At 47.8% G+C, this 11,434-nt stretch overlaps 1 pseudogene; it reads left to right on the top strand.

Annotated features, from left to right (window-relative positions):
• Positions 1-9,179: 9,179 nt before the first annotated feature.
• Positions 9,180-10,469, top strand: LOC105104145 (N-acetylaspartylglutamate synthase A-like; annotated as a pseudogene).
• Positions 10,470-11,434: the final 965 nt, after the last annotated feature.

Below are 11,434 nucleotides of genomic sequence, written 5' to 3'. Positions count from 1 at the left end.
AAGGGCATTTCCTACCTTTACTGGGGAACCTCAGAGGATCAATCAGAGTTCAAGGAGTCATTTTATTTATGAAGGCAAACTCCCAGTTTAAGACCCACAGCAAAAAGGGCCACCATATCTTTCTAGAATATCATCTCTTTGTTTTACACCCAAAGCTAGCCCAGAAGTGGTATGAGAAAGATCACTCCATGGAACTGAAAAAAATCATTTTCATTTTTCCCTGACACATTGAATTCCAGCTGCATGCTCTCAAAACCCACCAGGGTAGTGAAGATGTACACAGACCCAAAGTACGTGGGCTTGTCCCAAGTGCTGGGGGCAGAAGTACGAGTCCCGTGGTGGGTAGAGGTAAAGTCATCCGAGAGTGGAGGGAAGGAAGATTAGAGCTTTGCTGAGAGGTCTTTGCCAACATGAATTCCTGATGGTTCCTTGGATTTCCAGGCGGGCTGGTGGCTGGTTTCCCAGCTGCGGTGGCATACTTTTGCTGAGTTAGCTGAGGAGCTTATCAGAACTCAGACTGAAGAACTCTCCCCGGCCTGTTCACATGGTACAATCATGTGGGGCGTTCACCACAAGCCCCCTGAGAAAGGAAGTAGACGTCTTCATGGCTGTCTTCTGGGTGTCCCGGCTGGAGGAGGAGGAAGTGACATAAAATCCAGCTCTTCCCCTCACCCAACCCCAGGCCAGCCACACACACCCTAAGTGTCCCCCAGTCCCAGTGCTCAGTCCTCACAGTCTGGATATTTCCTTTTTAGGTTGGATGTGGCAGGGGATAGACTGGGACAGGAATGACCCCTGTGGGACCACCACTGATGTTTCTGGGTGGTGTCCATTCGGTGGTTGGCCCATTTCCTCGCAGGGAGGTCAGTGGAGCTGAAGTGGATCTCAGGACATCCCCCAGACAATGTGCGGCCCATAGGACGGCAGTGCCCCCAGAGCAGGCCTCAGTGCCTCTGTATAAAGTGCTCCCCCGCCCCTTTGCTCCCATGCTGTGCAGGAGGGTCAGCTTTCGCTGTTCCTGCTCCCCCAAGGCTGTCCTATCAGAAGTAGCATCCCGTCTCGCATTGATTTATTGAGTGGCAGTCGATGGGTGTGGGGGCGGGGGATTTAATTTTTATTCTCTCAACTGCTTTGTCTCATTCAGAAAAGCAAATTTACCAACACTAATGCATGAAAACATTTGTTTATGGTCACTTGTCTCAAAGTCCATATATTTCCACACCTAAACGTATCCAGGACGGGAACCTAAATCTATTAGTGTCACTTTGACTTCTGTTTCATCCAAGATGAGATAATCAAATACAACCCTTTAGAAGACTCCCGTGTACATCCTGCCAGTAGCTCATTTCATAGTTTTGTGTGCTCCTTATTGCGATCGCCCAGCTGAGAGGGCTCCTAAAATAAAAGCTACAGGGTGATCCGATACTCAGTCCAGCAGAATAACTTGGATATGGGCAATGGAAGAGAAGCAGAGAGCCCCCTTCATCCTTTCTCACAGCCCTGAGGCTGCAGGATTTAAGGCGAATTTAAGTTTCGGAGGGGAACAATCTTGAGTCCTTTGACTCTTACTGGCAGTATAGACAAATGTTGAAAACATGTGGATTCTGGAGCCAGACTTCCTGCCTAAAATTTTGCTTCCGATACTTACTGATGAGGTAACCCTCTTCTTTCACTCCTTCATCTGTAAAATGCATGTCACTGGGGATCCGTAGAAGTACACAGACTTGGTGAGCAGGGTGGTTGATGAGAGACCAGCAGCTGTAAAAGGGAGAGGGAGGAAGGGTACCGGGCGGAGGGGAAATTCAAACAGTGACGCAGACCTGACAAGATGGGCGTGAAGCCAGCTGGGAGCCCTGCAGGCAGTTATCCCTGGGCAGGGAAGGGGTCTGGCCTCGCACCCCACCCGCGCCCCTGACACAGGCTGCCTGCGGGAAGAGAGGGACTGGGTCAGGACTGCTCTGCAGCTGAGATGGACCCTGAGGCAGCTGGAGGCTGTCTGCTGACCACGCTTCCCCTCGCTGAAGAGGGATCTTGGTGACTCAGTATCTCCATGTCTATCAAAACGTGGGTAATACTACTATGCCCCTCATGGGGCTGTGATGAGGATTAAGTGAGTTATTATATGAAATGGCCTTAGAAGAGTGTTTGCTGCTCTTCTTGTGTGGTGTGTGTGTGCTTCTGTGGAGAATCTTGGAGGATGGTTTATGATGGAAGGAACGAATGTGGGTGCTTCTGCATCTCTCTGTCATTGCAGCCCCCCCTTGCTTGAGATCCATGGGTTATTTTATGCGTTACTTTATTAGGTAATTCGATGGTCTTGATCTCGTCTTCTGGACATTGTAGGTGTTACAAAACCTTCGAATTGCCCTGGGCAGTCATAATTTAAAACTTGGCCTGTTTCTCCTATCAGATGATAAAATATAAACAATTTGGAGCAAAAAGAGCAAACGGAGGATGTGACTCAGGGTGGATCCCAAGGGAAGGCTGAGCAAATGTTAAAGGGAGCCCACAAACCACTGTGTGGAGAGTCCGAGATCCAGACTCCAGGCGGGCAGGGGCCTCTGCAGGGTGTCCTCAGTCTAGTAGTGTAGGGTTTGGGGAGACCAGAAGGCCCAGCCTAACTCTCTAGACTGCCTGGCTTCTGAAATTCCAGACGCCGGTCCCAGTCCCATCCGGGCTGGTTTCAAGTGCTATAAGCCTTGGAAGCAAAAACTTTTTGCTCTTTCATAGAGTCTTGGGTTAATTTTCAGACTGAATTGGGTACCAGATAGGTCACTCGAAGAACAGAGGAGAAAATGTTTGCCTCCTGAGAAGGAGTGATTGGGGTGAGGAAATACTCATTGAAAGAATGAATCGAGGACCCAAAGCCCTCACTTCTAAGGAGCTCACAGTTTAAAGAAAAAAGGTAACACAGACTCTGGGAAAAATATATGGAAATGTATACATAAAAGTCTGAACTTACTGTGAAAGCCGAGGGTTCTGCCTCATTGCTGGGCGAGTTACAGAAGGTATTATGGGGAGAGGGGTCTGGGAAGAAAGGAGCGAAGGAAACATTCTGAAGACTGAAGGAGGGGAGGGGATCAAGGCTGTTCTAAGAGAGGGCTCCCTTGAGAATACGGGTCTGAGTGTTCCTTGCACACAGACATGGTCTCTTTCGCTCTGTTATTCCCAGGACCTTGCACTGAAGCTGGCAGACAGTAGGTCTCAAAAGCTGTTGGTTGAACTGAGGGTAATTAACCAGGCTGCTGTGTTGAGGGTGGGTCGGAGTGGATGGGAGCAGAGGCAGAGAGTGAAGGTATGGCCGGGACCAAGGGACAGGATTCATCCTAGTAGGCACCGGGGGTGGACAAAGCAAGTCTGAAATGTGTGGTAGGTCTGTGTTTCCCAGGCAGGGTCTACAGGCACATTCCCAGGGTCAGCGAGTCCTTTCTTAAGAATGTGAAAACGCTGCCTTTCTTTTCTAATCAACTGGATGACCACACGACAAGTGAACGCTGCTGTGGGATTTAGCTGTTGTGTTGTCTTTGTATCCGTGGTTGACTGTGGGCACCGTGTAATTACCAAAATGATAGTGTTTCACTTTTAGATATGCTGCTAAGTATGTCTGGCTGCTATTAGGCTGGCCGCTTCTAATGTCAAAATCACAATAACCCTTCCTCACCTGTCGCTGTTCAGTAGAGGGTTGTTCATCCAGGACCCCAAACACCGGATGTGCCCAAAGAACAAAATCATCCTAAATGATTTTCAAATAATTGTAACAACAACAACAACAATCTTCATGGTGATAAAGAATGATTAGCTCTAGGGTATTTGCTTTAGTGAATAGACTGGAAATTCAGAGGTGGCTGGGGCAGCAAGGTTGTGCAAATGACCATAAGTGGTCTCTGTGGAATCACAAGAGTCTCTCTCTCTCTCTGTCTCCCCTGCCAGTAAGATGGAGTTGTGATAATTCTGGATTTTCATGGTTTACCAGGTAACCCCTAAATCAAAGTATTAAATTTAAAGCATTAAATTGAAATTTGACAAATATATTTTAGGAATCCCATTTCTTAACCTAAACCCTGCAAAGAAAAAACAAGAGTATGTACTTTCATAAAATACTGGGGTGGGGCGAGTGTTTTTCCACGCTAGTGAGCTTCTGGAGTTAAGACTCTTGAAATAGTGGAAGTCCTGATGAAGTCATTAAAAAAAAAAAAGATCCAGACAGTGGATATTAACTTATTATAATCAGATCCAAAGACAAAAATTACTTGTTGGCACTGATATTTGCACTCCAAAGGAACTTTCGTAGAGCAAAATTTGGGTCTCTTAAACTATGTACTATGGTGGCATGTTGATTTGGTACGCAAGGAAATGGACCAGTGTGGCGGAGTAATGTACTGTTTAATGGCTGAGGGATAATAAGAAGAGAAAAAAAATGGGTTTAATATGTGTACGAGGCAGCTGTGCCAGCGATGTCCCAGCTCACCCTGCAGAGATGTCCGCAGCTGCCGAAGTAGAGAAAAGAGCTTGCTGGATTGGGTTGATAGATGGGAAACAGTAGCACAGAGCTGCTGGACTCACATGACGCTGCCCAGTAGCAGGTGGTCCCAGATTGTCACATGGCAAATCGAGCCGTGGCATGGTCACGACTAGTTGCTGATATACTGTAACGTAATCCTGGAGGGCAGGCATTTTTGGTTGTGTTTCCTGCACCTCTGACAGTGCCCGGCACACCATAGACACTCACTAAAAACCTTTTGGAATGATTATATTTGAATTGTATTGGTCTTCCACTTATGTTGTCTTTAATTTGTAAATTTTGTTTCCTTGTGGAATCCAAAACTTTATGCTTAAGAACTTTGAACCGAGTTCTATGTTGCATGTCTTTCAATAAGATTAAAAATACTATTATTATATTCATATTTATAGATGTCTCTGCCTTGCTGCAGTTTGTCCAACACTGTAACGTTGTGCATGCGTCCCAGGAGAAGGGAAGCAGAAATTGGAACAAAGGAAAGAGAGAAGAAGAAAGATTAAAGATGAAGCCAAGCGTGTGAACCTTGGGGACTTCCAGGAGGGTGACACCATCACCGCTGCGGTGGGTGAGTGTGGCCCCCAAACACACGTGCACCCTGAATCTGCGAACATGACCTTTGGAATAAGGGTCTTTGCCACTGTAATTAAGGGAAGGATCTCAAGATGAGATCATCCTGGGTCAGGCTGGGCTCTTATAAACACACCTGTCAATCCAGTGATAGGTGTCCTTATAAGAGTCAGAAAAGCAGAAGACACACAGACACAGAGACAGGGAAGCCATGAGAAGAAGGAGGCTGAGATTGGAGCGATGCATTAACAAGCTGAGAAGCGCCAAGAATCGTCACCCCAAGCTGGGAAAGAGGCAGGGAAAGATTCTCCCTCAGCGCCCCAGAAGGAACAGACCCTGCTGACACTTGAATTGCAGACTCCTGGCTTCCAGAGCTGTGAGAGAATAAATATCTGTTGTTTTAAGCCACCAAGTTCGTGGTCATTTGTCACAGCAGCCCTAGGAAGCCAGCACAGCAGTGGGGTATCAAGATAAATCAAACACGCCTTCAGAACTGATGAAACTTTAAAAAATCTTTTAAATATGGTGTTTTCTTATAGGTTCTTTTTAAAAATAGTCCTTTGAATAGTGCCTTTGAAATAGATTTACATTTGAGAAAATATCAGAAGGTCAACACAGAGACTTTTAAAAACCACCTTCCCCTGACAGTACGAAGCTTCCAAGGCAGATTTCTCACACGAAGGCTTGCTGTCCCTGACCAGTACCTGGGGCACCGCCACACACCTTGTCCTCTCTCAGCAGACACACCCTTACTTGTGTGTACACTCAGGTCAGGGGCCGACTATCAACGGCCCTCTCCCAGTGAAGAGAGAAAGCGAAAACAAGAGTTCTGGCCGGCCGGGGACCTTATTCCAAGTGACTGTGGCTAAGGTGGAAAACCAGCACCAATACAGCATCACGCACCCTTCACAGACTAACATTGTAAACTGTCTCATTTCCCCGCGTGGTCCTATACTGTTAATGTCCTTCTCCGGGTAAGCAGGGCTTTGCCATGTGGCTGTTTAGAAGTTAAGAGGAGTTCTTTCTCTTCATCGGTAATTAAAAAAACCCAATTTAAAACTATTTCCAAATATGCACTGAATACAAAAAAAAATATCAAATAATCATTGACTAGGAGCCACAACCCTGAGGTTTTATTTCCTGGCAGGAAGGGCTATAAATTAGATCAGCGTGGGCCATGCCGCGTTCTCCTGAGAAACCTGTGCGTTCTTTTCCTGTCACGATGGCTGGAAAAGGCACTTTGTATTCTACATCGCACGTAGAGCCTTGGGTTCAGAAACGCTGGCGTTTTCATCTGCTTAAATCAGGCTGGACGCTGAAGGGTGGGGAGGGGGGTTTTATTTTTCATTTCAACCATTCTCAAGAATTAGCTTTCCAGAAGAACTTTTGTTCTTATAATAAACCTAACTAGACCTACTTAGTCACTCAGACAAAAAAAAAAAAAAAAAAAAAGAGAGGACTCAGAAGAGCCAAGAATCTGTCAGCTCCACAGCAGTGGTTGACCAGGCTCTGGCTTGAACACTTGTAGGATGTTGGCGAGGCCAGAGGACTTGCAGAGCAGAGGCGAGTCTTATAAGGAAACGGCCTTCAGGCCAAGAGAGCTGCTCTGACTCGTGCTCCAGCGTGCTGAGCCGTCGGGGAAGAACGATTTTCGGTCTGAACTTAATTCATCAGTTAGGATATTTTACAAAACAAAACTGCCCTCCTATGAACACAGGGGAGATGAGGATGGTCTTGCGAGGAGAATGTCCTAAGTGGAGGAGTAGTTTGATTCATGTGACTTGCAAGTTCCTGAAAGTTAACTTTAAAAAGCATCCCCTAACACTTCATTAGTCCCATCTGCCAACTTAGGTACCTAGTACCTATGTCCTGGCATGATTAAATATTCCTTTATTTCTAGACTCAGTTAAGATTTGGTTTGGCTGTAAGTAACAGAGGTCCAAAACATCAGTAGTTTAAACAAGATAGAAATTTATTTCTCTCCAGCTGAAGTTGGGAAGTAGATAGTGCAGATGGCTGTTCTGCCCATGAATCCTCAGGGACCCTGGCAAATTTTGTTTTGTTCTTCTGTCATGCCTTCTTTTCATCCCAAGTTACCTCATGTTCCATTACGGCTGCTCTAACTCCAACCATTGTATCTCCATTCCAGCTAACAGAAATGGAGAAGGAATAAAGAAAAAAATGGGCAAAGGGCCTACCCTACTGCCTTTTCACAAAACATAAAAGCATTTTTGTCTTACACTCTTCAGCCAGAACTTAGGCACATGACCACTCATATGTAAAAATATAAACTGGAGTGTGTCCAACTTACAGCTGGGGACTTAGTTACTATGGAATACGGCTAATGGATATTGGGGATGAATTGTAGTCACAGCTTTGTGTTAACAATGATTTCAGTTCCTGCCCGCCTGTATAGGTAGATGTCTTCCATCCCATACCAGTTGCTTGTTTTCTGAACATGATCGCTGCCTGCAAAGCCTAAGAATCTCTTGACTCCCACTATGACTGGCCATCCCAGTGGGCAGGGAGGCAGAATGCTGTGAACCACAGCTCCCCACCCTCAAAGCCACATGTAGCAGGATGGGAGGGCTTCCCCAAGTGAAAGAGGGGGACACAGGATCTTGGGCAGACCAAGCCAACAGATGCCAACTAGATTCTAGCAACTTGTTGAGGGGGAAAATGTTTTCAAGACAATCCCGGACGTGCATGAATAAAAGTGAAAAAATGGGTGACAATGAAACCATTTTGCAACCGAGATTCCAGCCATTGTAGTCAAGAATCCCTCTGGTAACACGACTGGCCCAGGATGAGGCCCAACAGAGACCTTTGAGTGAGTGTATCTGTGCACACTGGGTGCTTGTACTGGGAGTGCTGACCTGGAGTCAGGTGAGCCAGTGCCGCCCATGGTCACACCCCTTAACCACACACACACACACACACACACACACACACACTCACACTCACACACACACACACACACTCACACGGAGAAAGCTTATATTCAATAAAAGAAAGAAAGAGAATATGGCCAATAGACAGAGGAAGTCAGAGCCAAGAAGTACAGAGAGCAAGAGAGTGAGCTTCGATGACATATCTTGAGTCCCTTGGGGTCCTTGAGGCCAACTTTACCCCCAGTATCTCATTTTGTAACTCCAGTAAGTCTTTCTTTTGCTTAAGTCTGAGTTGGGTTTGGGTCATCATAGCTGAGAGATACAGGACGAACACATGCTTCTCCTTCCAAATCCTTGAGAAGCAGTGCTCATAGGCCTGGCTGTGATTTTCGGTTAAGTTAAAGGATTTTGGTTTTAAAACTGATTTTTAAAAAAGTAAAAAATTAAATCATTTGTATATGTACTAAGTAAACTTAGCATTTAATTAATTAATTAATTAATTGGTGGGGGAAGTAATTAGGTTTGTTTGTTTGTCTATTTATTTATTTATTATTTATTTATTTCTTCAGCTGTGGTTTATCGACATACAGATAGGCTGTACTCTACAGCAACAGGCCTGGAGACAGCTGCAGTAGTTGGGAAGAAGGAAGGGAGAGGATGAAGTGTTTGCAGCGACAGCCGAGTGGAGTGAAGGGAACAGACGTGCCCAATGATCAAGGTGGGAGTGAGGGAGGCCAAGGGGGTTGGAGAAGCAAGTAAGGGCCAGGGCTGGAGCCAGAGTCTGCAGAAACTGGAACCACTGCCCCCTGCCCTAACTCTGCTGGCTCTCTCCTGATCCCAGGCCAGGGCTGGGAGTTCTCTGGGTATCATTTTCTGCAGGAACTGAGACGAGTACACAAAGGAAAAGAAGAAGGAAAATTGTCATCCTCTGTGTGAAGCTCTGGGGCCTCCAGTCCTGCCTGCAGCCCTCCTTCGTCCCTTGCTTGGACGGGGCCACATGATGGGGGACCCAGCTCTGAACTACTGCACCGAAACAGGGTCTTCCAAACAGCCATGTTTCACAGAGGCATTGTCTTCCTGACATCCCAGCTCACCAGTGCCACGTTACAGCCCCAAGTGAGCACTACAAGTGCTGCTGGCCTAATGGATGGGTTGGGGAAGGCGGGTGGGACAGGGGCTGGAGGAGGGGCTCCGGGCCCATCATGGCCCAGGAAGGACCTGCTGGTGTTGGTGAAGGCAGACCCAGGGCGCCACCCAATCAGCACAATGACTACATCTCCCGTTTTGATGAAGCCTCGGGCCTTGCCAACGTTCGTGGCCAAGTTCACCCAGAGGTCCATGTCCTCTGCCCAGGCCTCCTGCGCTGGGTCCTTATACACCACAGGGAAGATCCTGCGCCCCCGAAGCAGTGCTGCTCTGAGCAGGACGTGCGCTTCCGGGCGATGCTCCTGGACCAGATCGCCAACACCACGGTCGGCGGCAACCTCGGCCTGCAGCTGAGCCAGAAGGCGCTCACCGCTTTCCTAGATGTGGTGCTTGTCCGGGGTGCCCACACCCTCAGTGCAATCGGATAGTGACATCACAGTCCTGAGACACCTGGAGAAGTTGGGCTGCCGCTTAGTCAACTGCCCACAGGGCATTTTAAACTGCATCAACAAATTCTGGATGTCCCAGGAGCTGGCTGGACATGGGGTCCCCATGCCAGACACCTTCTCCTACGGTGGGCATGAAGACTTTTCCAAAATGATCGATGAAGCCGAGCCGCTGGGCTAGCCGGTGGTGGTGAAGAGCACGCGCCGACATCAGGGAAAAGCTATTTTTCTCACAAGAGATAAACACCACCTCTCAGACATCTGCCATCTGACCTGCCTTGACGTGTCCTACCTGTTCCTGAAGGAGTCCTGTGGAAAGGATATCCGGGTGGTGGCTGTTGGGGGCCAGGTGATAGGCTCCATGCTTTGCTGCAGTACAGACAGATGGACGCAGAGCAACTGCTCTCTTGGTGGCCTGAGCGTCATGTGCCCACTGACGGAACAAGGCAAGCAGCTGGCTATCCAGGTGTCCAACATCACGGACACGGACTTCTGTGGCATCGATCTCCTCAACATGGACGATGGCTCCTTTGTGGTGTGTGAGGCAAATGCCAACATTGGTTTCCTAGCCTTCGACCAGGCGTGCAACTTAGACATGAGTGGGATCATTGCAGACTACACCGTGTCCTTGCTGCCCACCAGGCAGACTGGGAGGATGGCTGTCCTCCCAGGACTGTCTAGTCCCAGGGAGAAGAAGGAGCCAGATGGCTGTGCTTCAGCTCAGGGAGTAGCAGAGAGCGTCTACGCCATCAACAGTGGGTCCACCTCTAGCGAGCCGGAGCCTGAACTGAGAGAGCCGCGGGATTCCTCAGCGAACACAGCGGGGCCCCGGCCCCCATGCTGCCGGACCCCGGCTACAACATTCACAACAGGATTGCTTCCGAGTTAACACTAAGGTAAATTCCTGCTCTTTGGCTGTGTTTAAACCAAATCCTACTGCTTCCCTAGTAGTTTTGAGCGAATAAAATCTGGACGAATGTGATTTCATTTGCAAAAAAAAAAAAAAAAAAAACAAAAACCTGGGGATTCTGGGTCACAGCAGTGATGGGGACGCGGGGGCGGTATCTGGCCACCTGGTGAGCAGACCTGCCAGACGTGGTGAGGACGATGATGGCCCGACTGCAGCACTTGAAGGAGGCCTCCACAGCACCCACGGTGGCGGCTTCCGTGGGGTGGCTGGTAACGGGTGCCAGGAGGCTTAGCTCCTCTAATAATTGCAAATGGTAGATGGCGCCCTCTGCCTCACGGGCAAACAGGTGCTGCATGCAAACAGCCTCCAGGGGGCAGTCCCCTGTGGCCGTCTCTCCAGACAGTATGATGCAGTTGGCTCCATCCAACACGGCATTGTAGGTTTATTTATTTTAATGTTTTAAAAAAAATTAATGGAAGTACTGGGGTGTGAACCCAGGACCTCATGCATGCTAAGCACGCACTACCACTGAGCTGTACTCCACCCCTAAACTTAGCATTTTAAAATGACCGTAAGCGTAGCAGAGAGCTTTGGAGCATGGGGAATGGATCCAGAGTGCTCTTGGGCTAAGCTGAGCCCCTTCACTTAACAGCATACGATTTTGGTGAATCACTTAATCTGTTAGTGTCGTGGAAAGATAATAATACAACCTGCCTCAGATCCTTCCGAGGATTAAACGAGTTCATATTAGCAAAACACTTAAAATAGTGCTTGGCCCATAGCAAGCGCATGTTAGGTGTAGTGCTAGTCTGGATTCTTTGTAAATTACTAAAGTTTTCCTTTTGGGGTCTCAGGTGCAGAGGTTTGAATGAATTTTACTCCTCTGTTCATGGCAAAATCGATAAACATTATGTAAAGCAGCTACTCTGTAATTTACAAACTTAATATTGCCAGA

Source organism: Camelus dromedarius, chromosome 1, assembly GCF_036321535.1.
Source record: "Camelus dromedarius isolate mCamDro1 chromosome 1, mCamDro1.pat, whole genome shotgun sequence".
NCBI lineage: Eukaryota > Metazoa > Chordata > Mammalia > Artiodactyla > Camelidae > Camelus > Camelus dromedarius.
This window is presented reverse-complemented; position numbering and strand designations above follow the sequence as displayed.